Consider the following 19,996-nt stretch of genomic DNA (forward strand, 5'->3'; position numbering starts at 1 on the left):
TGGACGGCTGCAAATGGTCTCCAAGTAGCCGAACATAACCATTTCCAGTCAACGATCGGTTCAGTTGGACTACACAACCCAGTCCATTCCATGCAAACACATATCACACCATTATGGAGCCACCGCCACCTTGCACAGTGCCTTGATGACAACTAGGGTCCATGGCATCGTGGGGTCTGCGACACACTCGAACGCTACCATCAGCTCTTACTCAACTGCCCATGCCACGGTTTCCCAGTCGTCTAGGGTCCAACCGACGTGGTCACCAATCCAGGACAGGTGCTGCACGTGATGTGCTGTTTGCAAAGGCATTCCCGTCGGTCGCCTGCTACCATAGCCCATTGACGCCAGATTTCGCCCCACTGTTCTAACCGATACGTTCGTCGTACGCCCCACACTGATTTCTGCGGGTTTCACGCAGTGTCACTTGTCACTTGGCACTAACAACTCTACGTAAACGCCACGCCGGCCACTGTGGCCGAGCCGTTTTAGGCGCTTCAGTCCGGAACCGCGCTGCTGCTACGGTCGGAGGTTCGAATCCTGCCTCGGGCATGGATGTGTGTGTTGCCCTTCGGTTAGTTAGGTTTAACTAGTTCGGACTGATGACCTCAGATGGTAAGTCCCATAGTGCTTAGAGCCATCTGAACCATTTTGTAAACGCCACTGCTTTCGGTCGTTAACTGAAAACCATCGCCCTTTGCGTTGTTCGCGGTGAGAAATAATGCCTGAAATGTGATATTCTCGGTACATTCTAGACACTGTGTATCTCGGAGTATTGAATTCCCTAACGATTTCCAAAATGGTTCAAATGTTTCAAATAGCTCTGAGCACTATGGTACTTAATATCTGAGGTCATCAGTCCCCTAGAACTTAGAACTACTTAAACCTAACCTAACGACATCACACACATCCATGCCCGAGGCTGGATTCGAACCTGAGACCGTAGCGGTCGCACGGTTCCAGACTGAAGCGCCTAGAACCGCTTTCCGAAATGGAATGTCCTATGCGTCTAGCTTCAAATACCATTCCGCGTTGAAATTGTGTTAATTTCCATGGTGCGGCCGGGCCGTAATCACGCTGGAAGCCTTTTCAGACGAATCACCTGAGCAGAAATGACAGCTCCGCCGGTGCACTGCCGTTTCATACCTCGCGTACACGACACTACCGCCATCTGTATTTGTGCATACCGCTATCCCATGTCTTTTGGCACCTAAGTGTATCACATTTTGTGTACTTTCGTTTCACATGTGTTTCTTTATAGATATTCTTTTCTTCATCGCCTCCTGTTAAGAAAACAATAATTTTATTATTTTAATTGTAATTTGTAAACTATCATTTAACATGATTGAAACTACGGGTCTGAGAATATGAATAGACGTATTTTTTGTAAGCCAAGTTATAGATCGCAGTGTACAAGAATTTGTAAAACTGGTGCTCTGCACTTTCACTTTCGAGGAAGATTCGTCAGATGCTTTCGCGAGTGATTATTTTTGTTTATAACCAACAGTATCCTCATTCCTGATTGTTTGCTACTTCAGACTTTTCCCGTTCAGTATTATTTTAACATTATTTTTACTGTATATGAATAAAAATACTTTTTCTAAATATTTTAGTGATTTATTTTCTAACTTGTTGTTCATTTTGTTAGATAAATGTCAGATGTAATCGTAAAAGAGTTAACTTCAGATGACCAGCTTCAAAACTATGTCACATCCGTAATTATTTTAATAATACGAAAAGGTTTACTTTGAAGACAATGCCGGCCGCGGTAGCCGAGCGGTTCTAGGCGCTTCAGTCTGGAGCTACGCGGCTGCTACGGTCGCAGGTTCGAATCCAGCATCGGGCATGGAAGTGTGTGGTGTCCTTAGGTTTAAGTAGTTCTAAGTCTAGGGGACTGATGACCTCTCATGTTAAGTCCCATAGTGCCTAGAGCCACATGAACCATTTTTGAAGACAATCGTGTTTACCTTTTAAGTATCAGGGTAATCTAGTTATAACAAATGTTGATTGGAAAACCGCCATTTTCTGGGATACAATAATAATTGGCAGTTTCAGAATCGTGCTCCCACCTGGTCAAATTTCTGCGGACACCCGTGCGTATGACGATCACGAATGCAGTCTGGCAACGTTCGTCCCCGTCGGAGCTTCCTCACACAGATACGTCCATTGTGGAACCGGTATTCGGCTAAAAAGATGGCTCGCTAGCACTTCTCTGTCCAGTGTGGTCACTGGGCCCGCCAGCGCCGACGCGCCCCTCTCTGCCTCCGTGCCAACGGAAGCCGCAACAGTGGCCGCTGTGCTGACAGTCAGTGGCAGTATTGCCGGCTAAAAATAAATTATATCCTCTGCAAGCATAATCAAAGTCCGCTACATTCCGCTACAGTATCAGATACACTGCTCAGCAAAAGTTAGGAATACTATCGTAAAATGTAGTCTAAGGTACTAGAGGTCTCACTGATGTAGGCACTTCATGCATTATCCAGCTAGCGCCCATATACTGGACGCTGTTTAGTCCGCAGCTCGTGGTCGTGCGGTAGCGTTCTCGCTTCCCACGCCCGGGTTCCCGGGTTCGATTCCCGGCGGGGTCAGGGATTTTCTCTGCCTCGTGATGACTGGGTGTTGTCTGATGTCCTTAGGTTAGTTAGGTTTAAGCAGTTCTAAGTTCTAGGGGTCTGATGACCATAGATGTTAAGTCCCATAGTGCTCAGAGCCATTTGAACCAACCTGGACGGTGTTTACTACTGGCACGCTTTGTAGCGGTACACCGCGAGAAGTCCAGTATCAACAACAATTTCACTCAGTTTGTGTTCAGCACTGCAGTAACACGACACATAGAGACATGCAACACTTTGAGAGAGACAGGATAGTTTCTTTACTTTCGACAGGTCATACACACCAAGATGTTGCGATCGGTTTCATGTCTAAAAATGGCGTCTCTAAGATGTGGAGAAAGCACAGAGAGGCGGGAAATGTGAACGATAGACCTCGCAGTCCTCGTATAACGTTTCCTGCAACAGTAGGTTCGCAGGCGCCCAACATCAACTGCCAGAAATATTGGAAATGACTTCTCCCGGGCAACAGGGATTTGTATATCAGACCAAACAGTTCTTGGACGATTGCATCAGGATGGCCTTCATTCCAGAAGACCAATGAGAAGTTTTGCACTGAACCAACGGAATCGACACAATCGAAGGGTCTGGGCTCTTGCTCATCAACACTGGACCATTGTAGAATGCAGTAATGCCGCGTTTGCTGAAGAGATCAGGATTGGTTTGCTACCGGACACTAGACGTGTTAGAGTTTGGAGAAGCGGTAGATGATATCAGTAACGCCAATACATTCAGGAAGTCCATCTCTTTGCAGTTGCAAGTGTAATGCTCTGGGCGGCAATAATGATGGCACGGCGGGCCCCTCTAATTCCCACGTACGGCAATTTGACTGGTCCCTGATACTTCCAAAAGGTCGTACAAAGGACGTGAAGTCGGTGACAACTTCATCCTAGTCGACCATAATGCAAGACCGTGCCTGCCGCTGTGACCGAGCGGTTCTAGGCGCTTAAGTCCGGAACCGCGCTGCTGCTACGGTCGCAGGTTTGAATCCTGCCTCGGGCATGGATGTGTGTGATGTTCTTAGGTTAGTTAGGTTTAGATAGTTCTAAGTCTAGGGGACTGATGACCTCAGATGTTAAGCCCCATAGTGCTCAGAGCCATTTGAACCATTTTGCAAGACCGCACCGTACTCTAGCAGTGTCCCGGTATCTTCAAAGATGCAACATCATGCGAATGCGATGGCCAGCACATGCCCCAGATATGAATACAATGGAGTATTTATGAAACCTGTTGAAGGTGGCCATTGCACAGCCTCCCGAATCCACCTGTCAATCTTCAGGATCTCACTGAATCTGCCATTGAGGAGTGGGACTTCATACCCAAAGGTAAACTTGATAATCTCATCCAGAGCATGCCTCACAGAGTGGAAGAACTTATCCTTGTGTGGGGAGGACATACTCCCTACTGAAGACTGATAATCATTACCAAGAGGTAAAGATTTACACTATTTTTGTTTATACAACATGTACACTTAGGGGAGAGCCTGCTTTGTTACGTGATTATGTTTTCTAACTAACTAAAATCGTTCTTGTTTGCAGAAGGAATTATGTTTATACTCTTAATAAGTTATTGTACAATCCTCAATGAGTGTACTGTAACAAGTCATTGTACTAAATTCTATGATATCCCGAACTTTGTTGAGGTGTGTATTATTTATAATAGAGCATGCGCAAATTACTGACGATATATAGGTTAAATAAAAAAGCTTAAACTATAAACAATTATACTCCACACCCTTCTAGCTAGGCCATTTGACGATCAGCAACAACAAGGATGACAATGACAAACTTTTAAGATCGTGGATCATTCACAAGGTCGCTGTTTATGTAACAATTGCAGATTAGTGCAATAGGTACGTTTCTCTTCATATGGGATTTGAACTTGCGAAGGTACAAGGAGTTCGTTCACTAGGGTGTTTTGTTAGCTTCATGTGTGAAATGTTTCAGGTTTCTTAACCTGGCATTTGAATACATGAATCTGTAAATATATCAATATTTTGGTTACCTAATGGTAGTTCAGTCCATTTATAGGATATTCTAGGACAACAAAGAGAGGTTTTTATCTTCTTAACAAACTGTTTTCGTATATGTTTAAAGCGTCTAACTTCTCGGATGAAAGAGAATCTGATAAAATTGACTGCTAGAATTTTGATAAATCTGCTCTCTGGATATTGATACATACGGTATATATTTCATTCAGTATAGTGTTTTACTATACTTAGTTGTCATCATGAATTAGATTTAATGAAGTCCAATGTTTATTATTATTATTATTATTACTTGTATTCGATGATTGTAATGAACATTAAGTTACACAACTGAACGATTCGAAGACAATTTCCATTTTCTCGTTTGTTTACTAATCCTATCATGGTAATTCATCAGTAGATGATTCCAGCACCTGTTCATATTTGTTAGAGAGCTGACACATACATTTTCCGACCTTAAGGATATGTTCCTCCGTAATTAGATATGAAATACAACAACGCTGCTTGTTTTGCAAGTCAAGTCATACTCCTAACAAGTCACTTAGCGTTTCTGGATTTAGTGTATTATGTTCTTAGTTTTAGTGTCTGACATCGTATACCAAGCCCGTTCGATATCTGCATCTCCATGAGGCAATACTAATATTATTTTTACTATAATCTGTTCATCATAAGAATAAACCGTATGTAAACAAACACAAACGCGATGATTGGTCAGAAGCCGTAGCACACGTACACTCTTGGAAGTAGGTCTTCCTTATGGATTATGTATCTTCGTACTAAGTTACGTTAAATGAAACTTTAAGATATTCACATGTATTAACAGTCATCAACGTTTTTCTTAATCACACTTTAGCTACCCAGTTTTTATTTCAAAAATCAGGTACAGTCACGGCATCTGCAGCGTTGTGCTCTGATTGTCGCGCTGTTAATGCGCAGTATGAAAATGGCTGAGGCTGCTTTCTGTTCCGTAGTGAAATACGCGCGTGGAACACAGTTTAAAAGTGCCGAGAAATAGGCTGTTCTTAATGTTTTTCGTATATTGACGGGGATAATCAAATGGCTCTGAGCACTATGCGACTTAACTTCTGAGGTCATCAGTCGCCTAGAACTTAGAACTAATTAAACCTAACTAACCTAAGGACATCACACACATCCATGCCCGAGGCAGGATTCGAACCTGCGACCGTAGCGGTCACGCGGTTCCATACTGAAGCGCCTAGAACCACACGGCCACACCGGCCGGCGACGGAGGAAATCGTCTTTAAAGTGTTCCCGGTGTTGTATATAGTGCAATTGATTAACAAACACATATTGAATGTGTAGCGCAGTCATTAGTGCTCTGTAATAAAAAAAACTGAGTCAAGCAATCAACTATCAACTTGAACGGATGTCTTGTGACGTCCTCCCAGACCAAACTTATCGAAAAAAATGAAAAAAAAAGTACCGTAATGGACTGTGAACCAAACGTTGTTATTCGTGCGTTGGTTCGAATCTCACTCGTAACATTTTTGTCTCGTTCAACGTGAAATACCAACATCTCGTAATTATAAAACTCATCATCATTTTTTATGAGTAATGCACATCTCCTTGTTTCTAATTACATATTGGACGCGAAACTCCTGTTTCGATTTCAAATACAAATTCTTAATTATCGATGTTTTATGAAAGGCTGTTCATAAAAAGTTGTTAAAATTAAGAAAACATAACAATTTAATTTTTAGGGCAAAAATGATTAACCAGATACTCACTATTTGGACTATGTCCATCATTTTTTACCACAGAGGTAGGTACGTATCGTAGAAACATGAAAAACAATCATTTTCACAGCATCAGGCACATCTTACAAATGCTGCATTTTTACATTGGGTACTGTACCACTGCAATATGAACCCAACAGAACTTATCTGGTGCCAAGTTGCGGGATTTGACCCGAGGAGTAACAAGACTGTTGAACTGCCAGACGTACTGGAACTAACGCACGCAGCTTTTTCACACGTCACTGCCGAACGGGATGGTGAACGGCTCTTCATAAAAGAAGAAGAGAAAATGCTGCGGCTGGTTGGCTTCGTGGGTTCTGTTTTTGATAGGCTCGTTATTAACGTAGCAGGTGACACACCCAGAACTGAAATGTATTTCTAGGATTCGGATAAGGAAGGAGCTAAGAGATTACCAGACGACTGACTGTAAGTAATACCTTCAGTGGCTTCAATATTTAACTATAGGGTGAAATCCTTCAGTACTCTCTTACGTTACACACAGCTTATGCTGAAAAATTACCCCGTGGTTAAGTCAGGAATTTTTATCACTGTTGTTTTTAGTTAATAGTACGTTAGCTAAAAACGATAACGTGTTGCGGTTTTCGTCTAGTCGTCTAAGGAGCGTATTGTGGGAGATTTGCAATGTATTATTTCATCCTGCTTAAAAATTAAATGACATTCGACGCTGTATTGCTCCTCTGCTCGTCTGTTTTTACGTGTGAACTGCAGCTGGCCACGTCACTGCAAGCTAGCTGTACCAGCTGACCGGTCAGTGCCGTCCAAGTGAAATGCGCCGGTAAAGTTGTAGTCCCGTATTGTCACCAAGTCGATGTGCGCGTGACAAATGGTTCAAACGGCTCTGAGCACTATGGGACTTAACATCTATGGTCATCAGTCCCCTAGAACTTAGAACTACTTAAACCTAACTAACCTAAGGACAGCACACAACACCCAGCCATCACGAGGCAGAGAAAACCCCTGACCCCGCTGGGAATCGAACCCGGGAACCCGAGCGTGGGAAGCGAGAACGCTACCGCACGACCACGAGATGCGGGCTGTGCGCGTGACGCATAGCACAAACCGTACCTTGACAGTACTCGAGACTGCTTGGCTGCAGTCCCACGTGAAACGGAAATCCAATGAGGTTCCAGCAAACGCGGAAGAATACATAGTGCAATGTTTACAAATGGTTCAAATGGCTCTGAGCACTATGGGACTTAACATCTATGGTCATCAGTCCCCTAGAACTTAGAACTACTTAAACGTAACTAACCTAAGGACAGCACACAACACCCAGCCATCACGAGGCAGAGAAAATCCCTGACCCCGCCGGGAATCGAACCCGGGAACCCGGGCGTGGGAAGCGAGAACGCTACCGCACGACCACGAGATGCGGGCAAATGTTTACATCAGGTTTATTCTTATGATGAACCGATTGTAGTTTGGCAACATTCGAGATTGCATACTGTTCATAGGAAAATGTTCTCTCACCTACTGCACTTCACAATTTGACGCTATTCTTTGAGCCTAACGTCTCGTTTTATGTATTGGGAAAGTACACCCTTAGTTTCTTTAACTCTATGATGGCTTCGTTTTCATTGACGTTCCTTTCATATTTCTCGGTAATCTCTGTCGTATATTGTTGTCGTCTCGTGTGTCAATTGGAGTTTTGATTTATAGTTCCAGTTATTACTGTCGACTGACAGATGTCGGCGGCATCATTCAGTGTATCTGACACTTTAAATATTATCGTCTCAGATGTCATCAGATCATTCATACAGGAAAGAGTATGAAAGCGTGCAAATTAAACTGCACATAACATGCAGTATTAGTCTGTAAATTACTTGGAAGATGGAAAATTATGGGCCTTTCCAGTCAGCCAAAGGAAGTTAAATTATGCTACATTTTAACAATATCAGAATTCCACCGCTACGCCGCGTAGGTCAAAAACCTCTGCTACGTGTAGTGGAATTCTGCTATGGTTAGCAACAGTGGTCCCTCGTGCTCCATACTTCTTCGCACTGTTGTTGGGGATATTTGTCTCGCCTTAAACAATGCCATTCCCTGGCTCCACGTACGCGATATTGTACGAACTTGCACGGTCGAGCGAACACTGTGTCTGTCCTATGGGACACTAGTCGCGTCGGCTCGTTGACATCCTGCATGGCGCTGAGCACCCTGAACCCTGACAGTCATGTGATTCCGAGTAATGCGAATAGGAGTTTTGGGGAACGAGAAACCACACAGTATCCATCTATCACGATCCTATCGCTGCTGAGCTCCTACACGTATTGGTACACCTTAACCACGAAGTATAACAAGATTCTCTCTCAAACAACGAACATCCAAGTGCCATTACTGAATAAGAAATCCGCTGCATCATCGTTCCTTGGCTCTGAGCACTATGGGACTTAACATCTGAGATCATCAGTCCCCTAGACTTAGAACTACTTAAACCTAACTAACCTAAGGACATCACACTCATCGAAGCCCGAGGCAGGATTCAAACCTGCGACCGTAGGAGCAGCGCAGTTCCGGACTGAAACGCCTAGAACCACTCGGCCACAGCGGCCGGCCCGTTCCTTATATACAGACCTTTTGATACTGTTGACTGGAATACTGTCTTTGAAATACTGATGACAGCAGGGCTAAAATACAGGGAGCCAAAGGCTATTTACAATTTGTACAGAAACCGGACAGTAGTTACAATATTCGAGGGCCATGAAAGTAAGGCAATGGCTGCGAAGGGAGTGAGACAGGCTTGTAGCCTATCCCCGATGTTACTCAATCTGTACACTGAGCAAGCAGTGAAGGAAACCAAAGAAACATTTGGAGATGGAATTACAGCTCAAGAAGAAGAAATAAAAACCTTGAAATTTGCGGATGGCATTGTAATTTTGTCAGAGACAGTAAAGGACCCGGAAGAGCAGCTCAACGGAATGGACAGTGTCTTGAAAGATGGAAGATGAATATGAACAACAGCAAATAAAAAAAGTGGGGGGGGGGGTTACGGAAAGGTGTCGAATTAAATTAAATTACGTGATGCTGAGAGAATTAGATTAGGAAACGAGACACTTAAGGTAGTAGAAGAGGTTTGCTATTTGGGCATGAAAATAAGTGATGATGGCCAAATGTATACTGGCAATGGCAAGAAAAGCGTTTCTGAAGAAGTGAAAATTGTTAACGACCAGTATGTATTTAAGTTTTGGGAAGTCTTTTCTGAAGGTATTTCTATGGAGTGTAGCCATGTATGGAAGTGAAACATGGACGATATAAACGGTTTAGACAAGAAAAGAATAAATATTCTGCAAATTTGGTGCTATAGAAGAATGTTGAAGACTAGATAGGAAGATGGCGTGACTAATGAGGGGTACTGAATAGAAATGGGTGCAAAGAGATTTGTAGCACAACTTGACTAAAAGAAGGGATAGGCTGATAGGACACATTGTGAGACATCAAGCTGTTGGAGGGAAGTATGGTGGGTAAAAATTGGAGAATGGAGTCGCAAGATAAATACAGTAAGCAGATTCAGGTAGATGTAGGTTGCAGTAGTTATTCGGAGACGAAGAGGTTCAAATGGTTCTGAGCACTATGGGACTCAACTTCTGAGGTCATTAGTCCCCTAGAACTTAGAACTAGTTAAACCTAACTAACCTAAGAACATCACACACATCCATGCCCGAGGCAGGATTCGAACCTGCGACCGTAGCGGTCTCGCGGTTCCAGACTGCAGCGCCTGGAACCGCACGACCACTTCGGCCGGCGGAGACTAAGAGGCTTGTTCAAGATAGAGTAACATGGAGAGCTGCATCAGAACAGTGTTCAGACTGATGACCACAACAACAACAATATGCAGAGTGTACATCATATTCTCACCTTCTGTAATTGCCCTGAAATGCCAAGATTTTTGTACGTTTCCAAGCATGTAGGACACCTCATGTCAGTTTGACGTTTGTTGCATGTCGCCTTCACGCCTTCGATGCCCAACAGTCTAAGTTTTAACTATTTAAAGATCAATGAAATTGCTTTGCACTCAGACAACCAATGACCAGAGCCTCAAGTGAGAAAGACTTCTGGGTGCTACCTGTTCTTCATATTTATGAAGCGACTTATCTTAACTGCTTCGCTCTATATTGTTCGTAAGGAACGGTACAACGCTCAGCGGAGGGTACTTCATATGAATGTTAGAGATATGCAATTTTTTCGGTTAATAAACGAAGAAAGAAAGTCTCTCTATACGCCTGTGCACGCGGCCTGATTTCTCTTATCGAATACTTAGGATTGCTGTATTATACGTACGATGGTAGCAGCAACAGCCTTCCTCGAATACCGGTTCTCTAAACTTGCCCAAGAAGGTTTTGCGATAATCACGTCGCCATTGTGCTAAAGATTAGCGTTTAAGTTCCTAGAGCATATGTGTTGAACTTTTCTATTCTCTTTACCGACCTGGTACAATGCTAGCAGCGTGACTCTGAATTCGTTTTCTGTCTTCGTGACTTGCATATTTGGTAAGGATTCCGAACGCTGGAGCGGCACTGGAATATCAGTCGCACTAGCCGACACTGCTCCAACGCTGCCCGATTAGCCCAGTCAACAAAGACACTAAAACGACTGGGGGAAACAATTCGTGTAGTCACAAATTTTAGTACAGTGGTAGGAGGAAGTATCGTGAACAACGTACTAAAAATCCTGACTAGTTGGGTGTGAGCGTGGTGGAGGTGAGGGGGGGGGGGGGCGGTAGGGAAGGAGTTAAGTCACTTTCCAAATTTTTCTTGAATTTACTGAAAATCGTGACCTCTAGCAAAAATGTTTTCCAGTACCAAATTAAACTAAACAGAATTTCTTACAAAATAGATCTTAATATTCTATTTTTCTATTGGATTAATAGTTTCCGTGTTGTTGAAATAGTGGTTCAAATGGCTCTCAGCACTATGGGACTCAACAGCTGAGGTCATCAGTCCTCTAGAACTTAGAACTACTTAAACCTAAGGACATCACACACATCCATGCCCCAGGCAGGATTCGAACCTGCGACCGTAGCGGTCGCGCGGTTCCAGACTGAAGCGCCTATAACCGCTCGGCCACATCGGCTGGCTTCAAATAGTGTTTTAATGGTATAAATTTATTGTTTACTGTCAAATGAAGTGGATTAAGACCAGATACTAAATGTGTATACCACATCTAACTGCAGAAGAACCCTATTACTGATAAATTGCGTTCTGGCGGTGTAACTGCTTGGAAAATACAAGGGATGAAGGTTAGAAGTGTGAGGAAAGGAAGGTCACCGTATTGTGGTCATGCACTTCCGTTCTTCAAAGGTCTGCAGACTGAAGAGAAACTACATCACAAAAAGCAATTACGAGGTGTTCCACAAAGTTACGCCGACCCTTTCGCAGTTCGCCCGATGAATCATTGGCGACACAGCGTACATACATGCCCCGTGGAGGTTTATTTTCAGTTCACAGACAGACTATACCTTCCCAGAATTTGCTGTCCAGCTCCCTCAAGCGAGTGGACAAAAGAACTTTATTGAGTTCGCGTTTATACAGTGGAGCTATATTTAGTTTATTGCACGAGTACTTACTTGCATTTGTCAAGTAAGTTTTTTAAGTAAAATATGTTCGTGTAAACAATGATTGAGAAGCTCTTTATTTGTATGTGTGATGTTGTCAGTGACCTATGTAGTGTTCGTAGGAAAGAGAATGGATTGGAAAAAGTGGTATCTTGCTGCTGTCCGTTGCTGACGGCGTTTTATAAAGCTGTGTAATCATTTTGTACTCACTCATTAGTAAATTAATGAATGACTAGGAAGTTACTGCACTTCTCTTCTCTTTAACAGTGTTCCTGGTAGACTGTGAAACGTCCCCTTAGAAAAATTATACATGACTGTGTTTAAACTGACACACAATTTTTTAGCGCAACGCAATCTGACTTTCAAAAATCCCTGCAAAAGAATGGCCCTGACTAACATTAACCTATACCTTTCACAAATCACTTACCTCACCAAAAATCTTCGTTACTCGAACTACTGCAATACAGCGAGCGCCACTACTGCCAGCTAAATAAAAGATTCAGACTACGGAAGGCACTAACTACTAATAGGTATAGTTAGCAAATGAAAGATTTTGATAGAGAACAAACAATGTATTTACCTTACTAGTGTTCAAAAGTCATAATATATATAGCAGTTCATGACATCCAGTCTTACAAATTTGAAAACTCCGCCATCTCTCTCCCCACATCCACCACTGCTGGCGGCTCGCCTCCAACTGCTCAACGCTACGCGCTGTTCACATCCATCTGCCCAACACTACAATGGCAGACAACAATGCAAACTAGCCACAGACTGCACACAGCACAGCCAATGATTTTTCATACAGAGCGCTACGTGGCGTTACCAATAAGAAAATGTAATCAGCCTACTTACAACTGCATATGTCTCTTCTAATCAGGAACTGCCGGCACTTGTACAGTGGGGTGCACTGAGAGGAGCCACTTGCTGCACATCCATAGCGTGTCTTGCAGGGTGGCTGCCAATATGTCTGATGGACATTAATCTGCTCTAGTGCATCGATCTTTAGTTCCATAACACGGAGGTGACCTACTTCTGTTACAGAGGGAGCCAATTTGAGTGAGCCTCTGGGCCTCTTCAGGTCCTGGAAAAGCTGAGGGTGAGGTGATACATTTGACACCCTTCATGCTGCGAAAACTATTCCTCTCACTGACTGTGAGGACAATGAAATCAACACTGACGAAAACGTATTGCCAGCAAGTTACTCATGAGACAGGCTCTCCAATGTGGTACACAGTTGTCAGCTACAACTGCGAAGATCTATTACATAACGGCTCACTTAACAACTGCAAATAAATACTCACTTAATAAACTGAAAATAACTCCACCATATAAATACCAGCTCAATGAAGTTATTTTGTCAACCCACATAGGCCCGCATCTCGTGGTCGTGCGGTAGCGTTCTCGCTTCCCACGCCCGGGTTCCCGGGTTCGATTCCCGGCGGGGTCAGGGATTTTCTCTGCCTCGTGATGGCTGGGTGTTGTGTGCTGTCCTTAGGTTAGTTAGGTTTAAGTAGTTCTAAGTTCTAGGGGACTGATGACCATAGATGTTAAGTCCCATAGTGCTCAGAGCCATTTGAACCATTCAACCCACATAGAAAGCTGGACAGGAAGTCGCTGGGGAGATATAAAGTGTCTGTAAACTGAAAAGCGAGCCGTGCTTGTAGTGGGGGCAATTGCCTTTCCCGGAAGAATGCTGCTGTACATGATAACTAAGAATCAGTTTGCCTCTAGCAGTGGAGAACAGTGCGCAGAATCTATCCATATGCGTTTCTTGCGCTGCTGTCTAGTAACTCATATCTGTATTCCGTGTTGTGTTTACGCACTTTGTGGAAAATAAACACCCCCGGGCACGTCTGCACGCTACGTCGTCAATAATTCATAAGGCAACCTGCGGAAGGGTAGGTGGTGGTGGTAAGTTCCTATGGGACCAACCTTCTGAGGTCATCGGTCCCTAGGCTTACACACTACTTAATGACAACTTAAACTAACTTACGCTAAGGACAACACACACACCCATGCCCGAACCTCCGACGCGGGGAGCCGCGCGAACCGTGGCAAGGTGCCCTAAACCACGCGGCTAGACAGTGCGGCGGAACGCAGGTATTACTTTGTGAAATACCTTCAGTTGCTTCTCGTGATGTGGTGCATTACAGGGATTGGGGAATTCCCTGCTCGATCTTCAGTTTGCATATCTATGAAGGAGGGATGTACAGTACATGACCACAATTCGGCAACCTACCTCTCCTCCCGCTTCTAAACTTCACCCTTCACCTTTCTCACCGTGTTAAGTCGCCAGAACGCAGTTTATCCCTTAATAAGGTCTACTGCAGTTAGATGTGGTACACATATTTAATATTTTTTTAACCCACTTCATTTAAAAATAAACATTAATTATATTCCATTAAAATACAGCTTTTAATCATCTGAGATTTTTCCATCCCTTGCAACGCGGAAACTATTAGTCCTAGAGAAAAAGCAAATAGGACTTTTCTTGTGAGAAATGTAATGTAGTTCATTTCTGTAGCGGGAAACTTTTTTTCTAGAAGCCGCTGTTTTCAAGTTATTCGAGAAAAACATTAAAAAAGTGATCTTTAAATGGCCCTCCACCCACATTCTCGCACCTCAACGGTCAGGATTTTTAGTATATTATTCATGACACTTCCTGCTACCACCGAACAAAAATTTGTGTCTACACGAATTTGTTCCCCTAGTTTTCCTTCGTTGATGACCACATGGGGCATAGGGCCCAGTAAGCAACCGTCGGCTCGCTCGCGGGTAGGCGGTTGTAACGCAACTGCACGCGTTTTGAGTGGGATTGTTGATATCGGGAATCCGATATATCGATATTTAGAAAGGTATCATTATTAGCTGCCGATATATCGAAGAAAATTATCGATATATAGACGGAAAAAATACCGACGTTTTCAAAGTTATATGTTTCTGTTGAATAAAATACGAAATTTCATCCATCAAGCAGCGGTGTTTGTGCAGTCCCGCAGGAAACAGACGAAAGGTCTGTCCATACTGCATGACAGACTCTTCATTTATTTTTCTAGCCCTTCATCAAATATTTGTATCACTACAACAGATCATGTTTCTTCAGAATGAATTTTCACTCCGCAGTAGTGTGTGCGCTGATTTGAAACTTCCGAGCAGATTAAAATAGTGTGCTGGACTGGGACGCGAAACTCGGACCTGTACCTTTCGCGGGTAAGTGATCTACCGACTGACCTATCCAAATACGACTCATGACCCGCCTCACAGGCTCATCCTGAGTACGACACATGAGCCGTGCTTGGATAGCTTAGCCGCTAGAGCACTTGCCCACGAAAGGCAAACAGCCCAGGTTCGAGTCTCGATTAGGCACAATATTCTGATGTGCCACGAAGTTTCGGTGGCAGACATTATGATATATTCGAAGCGAGGCATAATCGCTAGCGTAGCTGCTCGACGGCTGACGCTCTCGTATGGTATTCATTAGTCTCAAAATTTTGAGCTTCGATTTCTCGAAAATGCTTGAAAAGCGTATGGTACTAGAGCGGCATTTATTACATCTAAGTATGTGCAATAACCGTGTGAAAGAGGAGAAAAATTGGAGACCCGTTGATAATATTCATCCCTTTTTAGTGTTATTTCTAAATATTTAAATGATGTAAAGTGCTCCAATTAATCACCACTCTTCGCTATGTGGAATTTTTTGGCTTTACCCACATTTAAAGAGAGCCATCATTCAAAACAACAAGTGCAAAATTTGTCCATGTCTTTCCGCATTTCCTTACGATTAGCCAATAACGATATCTTTCAGTAGACAACAGCTTCGTGATTGAATATTTACACTTACATTTGTCTTTACTGATGATGCATCACCTAGCTAATTAAAAGAGGCGTTTTTGCATTAAATTTCAGCAACAAGTTGCACGAAAAGATATAACGTGTTATTGTTAACTATAGCCTGATAAAGAAATAGAACCTTTAAAATCACGTTAGATTGAGAAACTGGAGGAATTTAACTGAAGATTATGCGTCTGGAGAGGGAAAAAAAAGAAAGAAGGTAGAACAGGATGTGTAAGATAATCCCACCAGCGTCATTCCGGATGCAAAGGCCTCGACTGAACATACGCGTCTCTATATCTGCGTGACATACTGATCTCTGACACTAGTGATTGGCTGACGGTAGAGAAGAACCTCCGAATTAAAGTGGAAACGTTGAATTAAGGCCTGACTGCTGTTCTATTCTTTTGTAATTCCTACTTTGTTATAAGGCAATCAAAGACCTTGTACTTTACCGTTTGCATGATTGGTGTATTTCATTTGTACCTGTTTCATATCTGGTAGTACTACTTCTACACTACAGCAGTTTAACGGGTCTGTTTAGGTACGGTTGTAGTTAGTTGTAGATGCAGATGTTACTTCTTGATGTCTTCTGTTTGCAGGCAATTAACTACTAATCTGCCTGTTGTTAATGTGATTTGTGCTCCATTTTTCTTCCAATGTGCGGATTAATAATTATGAATTGTCATTGTCAGCGACTATGTTTCTTTATGTCCTGTGTCGTATACTGTCCGTCGGTCAGATTAATCTCGGATGATTGCCGGTCTAGTTGGTCTGTACGGCATGTATTTGTCATATGGTGTACGTCATGTAATTTCCGATCGTGCCATTTGTCTGGGTCTCTCAAAGATGTCGTCTTGCATGTTTGTTGATGCTGCGTAAGTGTTTAAGGAGACCAAACAGCTGAGGACATCGGTCTCCTACTCACACAGTGTAGTGTAAATTCTGTGTGTTGTAAATGTCTGCGTAGCGTGTATTTGAGGCGGAACATGAGAACCAGTCCAGTATTCACCTAGTTCCATGTGGGAAAGAGCATAGAAATCACATACAGGCTGGCCAGCACACCCACCCCTCGTCGTTAATCCGTAGGGGCCGGCGTACCCCTCCGTCTGGGAAACGGCTGCGTTAACACGTGGGACATGCATGTTTGCCAAGCAGCATGTGTACTGTACACTGTAGAAGTATGTGCTCAGGGGTGCCTCATTCCCCGCAGTAATTCTCTTTTCCGTGACTCAATGAAGGGCCAAAGAAACTGGTGTAGGCATGCGCTTTCAAATACAGAGATATACCGTATAAGCAGGCAGAATAAGGCGCTGCGGTTGACAACGCCTATATAAGACAAGTGTCGGGTGCAGTTATTAGATCGGTTACTGCTGCTACAGTGGCAGGTTATCAAGATTTAAATTAGTTTGAACGTGGTGTTATAGTCTGCGCACGAGCGACGGATACAGCATCTGCGAGGTAGCGATGAAGTGGGGATTTTCCTGTACGGCCATATCAGGAAATCGGTAAAATATCAAATCTCCCACATAGCTGCGGCCGGAAAAAGATCCTGCAAGAACGGGACCAACGACGACTGAAGAGAATCGTTCAGTGTGACAGAAGTGCAACCCTTCCGCAAATTGCTGCAGATTTCAATTCTGGGCCATCAACAAGTGTCCGAACCCTTCAACGAAACATCATCGACATGGGCTTTCGGAGCTGAAGGCCTACTCGTTTACCCTTGATGACTGCACGACACAAAGCGTTACGCCTTGAGTGAGCCCGTCAACAACGATTTTGGACTGTTGGTGACTGGAGGCCTGTTGCTTGGTCAGATGAGTCTCGTTTCAAATTGTATCGAGCGGATGGACGTGTATGGGTATGGAAACAACCTCATGAATCTATGGACCCTGCATGTCAGCAGGGGCTGTTCAAGCTGGTGGAGGCTCTGTACTGGTGAGGGGCGTGTGGAGTTGGAGTGATATGGGACTCCTGATACGTCTAGATACGACTATGACATGTGACACGTACGTAAGCATCCTGTCCAATCACCTGTATCCATTCATGTCCATTATGCATTCTGATGGACTTGGGCAATTCCAGCAGGACACTGCGTCGCCCCACCCGTCCAGAATTGCTACAGAGTGGCTCCAGGAACACTCTTCTGAGTTTGAACACATCTGCTGACCACCAAGCTCCCAGAATATGAACATTATTTGGCATATCTGGGATGCCTTGCGACGTGCTGTTCAGAAGAGATCTCCACCTCCTCGTAGTCTTACGGATTTATGGACAGCCCTGCAGGATTCATGGTGTCAGTTCCCCCCAGCATACTTCAGACATTGGTCGATTCCACGCCACGGCGTGTTGCGGCTCTTCTGCGTGCTCGGTGGGCCCCTACACGATATTAGGCAGATGTACCAGTTTCTTTGGCTCTTCACTGTACATTGGGGAACGGCTGTGTGCGGTCAAAAAGTGTACCATGATTTGACTGGGTTCTGCGTGGTGCATTTTGGAGCGCTTCTGGATACCGGGGAAAAAGGAGTAAACTCTACGGCGTGTAACAATGGCTTCCCACTTACCTTGCTGCGCATTCACTCGCCACTGTTTTAGTTGGCGCTGGTTGCTCGTGTCTTCCAAGGTAATGTTCTTCTGGCTGCAGTGTACGGTAGGTCACTGGAAGAGAGAAGCGTTCCCTGTGATGGCAAAAACACGCAGGTCATCCTCGTTGTCAAGAAGCGCACACGAAACTATACGCTTATATCACTGAAATCACTCTGTTGTAGTAATTTTGGAAAACGTATAATACTCGCATGCTGTGACTTTTTGGAGATCTAAAATCTCCGTTGTATGAATCAACGTGTTGTATTCCACATAGAATGATCGCGTGAAACCCAACTCCCTCTGATCGTGCACGAACCCCAGAAGGCAACAGATAACGGCGTCCTTGACTTCCAGAAGGCATTCGATATAGTTCTGCACCGCCATCTAACGAGCAAAATACGAACGTACAGAAAGTCAGCCCAGCTGTCTGATTGTATTGATGAATTCTAGCAAACAGATCACACGTGTTATTCTGAACAGAGAGAGATACTTTCAGATGTAAAAATAACTTTCGTCTTACCCCAATTGAGCGTTATAAGGCTATTACTGTTCACGATATACCGTTTTTCTCACCTGTGGGTCGCCAGCCTCATCTTTTTTGGTGTTTTAACAGATTTACCAAGCGCAGGCATTGCCTGTAGGGGGAGCGACTGTTAAAATTAAGTTTTTGAAAACATCGACAAATCGCGCTTTGTATTTGTTTATTGACCGGTTTCGCTCTTCATATGAAAAAGAGCATCATCGAAATATACACTGCAAAGATACAAATTCAAATTGACGTTACGTAATGTACATAGCACTGCGTCAACTTTACAATCAATTTCATCTTTGACGCTGTCAATGTCATCATTTACTATTGTATTTTAAATGTACTTTGAACGTAAGTTGAAGTGCAATAGTACAGCCAGTTTAGTTTTTAGAGCTGTCAGCCAACTTTAGACGTAAGTCGCCGTACTGAAAGTACACTGATGATACAAAGAAGCTGGTACACCTGCCTAATATCGGTTAGTGTCCCCTCGAGCACGCAAAAGTGCCGCAGCACGACGTGGCATGGACGCGAAGTAGTGGTAAAATGGACTGACACCATGAATCCTGCAGAGCTGTTCATAAATCCGTAAGAGTACGAGATCTCTCCTGAACAGCATGTTGCAAGGCATCCCAGATATGCTCAATAACGTTCACATCTTGCGAGTTTGGTAGCCAGCGCATGTGTTTAATCTCAGAAGAGTGTTCCTGGAGTCACACTGTAGCAATTCTGGGGACGTGTGGGGTGTCGCATTGTCCTACTTGGATTGCCCAAGTCCGTCGGAATGCACAATGGACATGAATGGATGCTGGTGACTAGACGGAATGCTTACATACGTGTCATCTGTCAGAGTCGTATCCAGACGTATCGGGGTCCCATATCACTCCAACTGCACACGCCCCTAACCATTACAGAGCCTCCGCCAGCTTGAGCAGTTCGCATCTGCCATGCAGGGACCATGGATTCATGAGGTTTCCTCCAAACCCATACACGTCCACCCGCTCGATACAATTTTAAACGAGACTCGTCCGACCAGGCAACATTTTTCCAGTCATCAAAGTCCAATGACGGTGATGACGGGCCAAGGCGAGGCGTAAAGCTTTGTGGCGTGCAGTCATCAGGGGT

The 19,996-nt window shown here is 43.9% G+C and overlaps 1 long non-coding RNA gene across 1 annotated transcript in view; it reads left to right on the forward strand.

Moving 5' to 3' along the window:
- Positions 1–19,996, forward strand: part of LOC126185160 (uncharacterized) — a 426,511-nt gene that overhangs the window by 39,701 nt on the left and 366,814 nt on the right. The window lies entirely within an intron of this gene.

The sequence above is a fragment of the Schistocerca cancellata genome, chromosome 4 (genome assembly GCF_023864275.1).
Source record: "Schistocerca cancellata isolate TAMUIC-IGC-003103 chromosome 4, iqSchCanc2.1, whole genome shotgun sequence".
Taxonomy (NCBI): domain Eukaryota; kingdom Metazoa; phylum Arthropoda; class Insecta; order Orthoptera; family Acrididae; genus Schistocerca; species Schistocerca cancellata.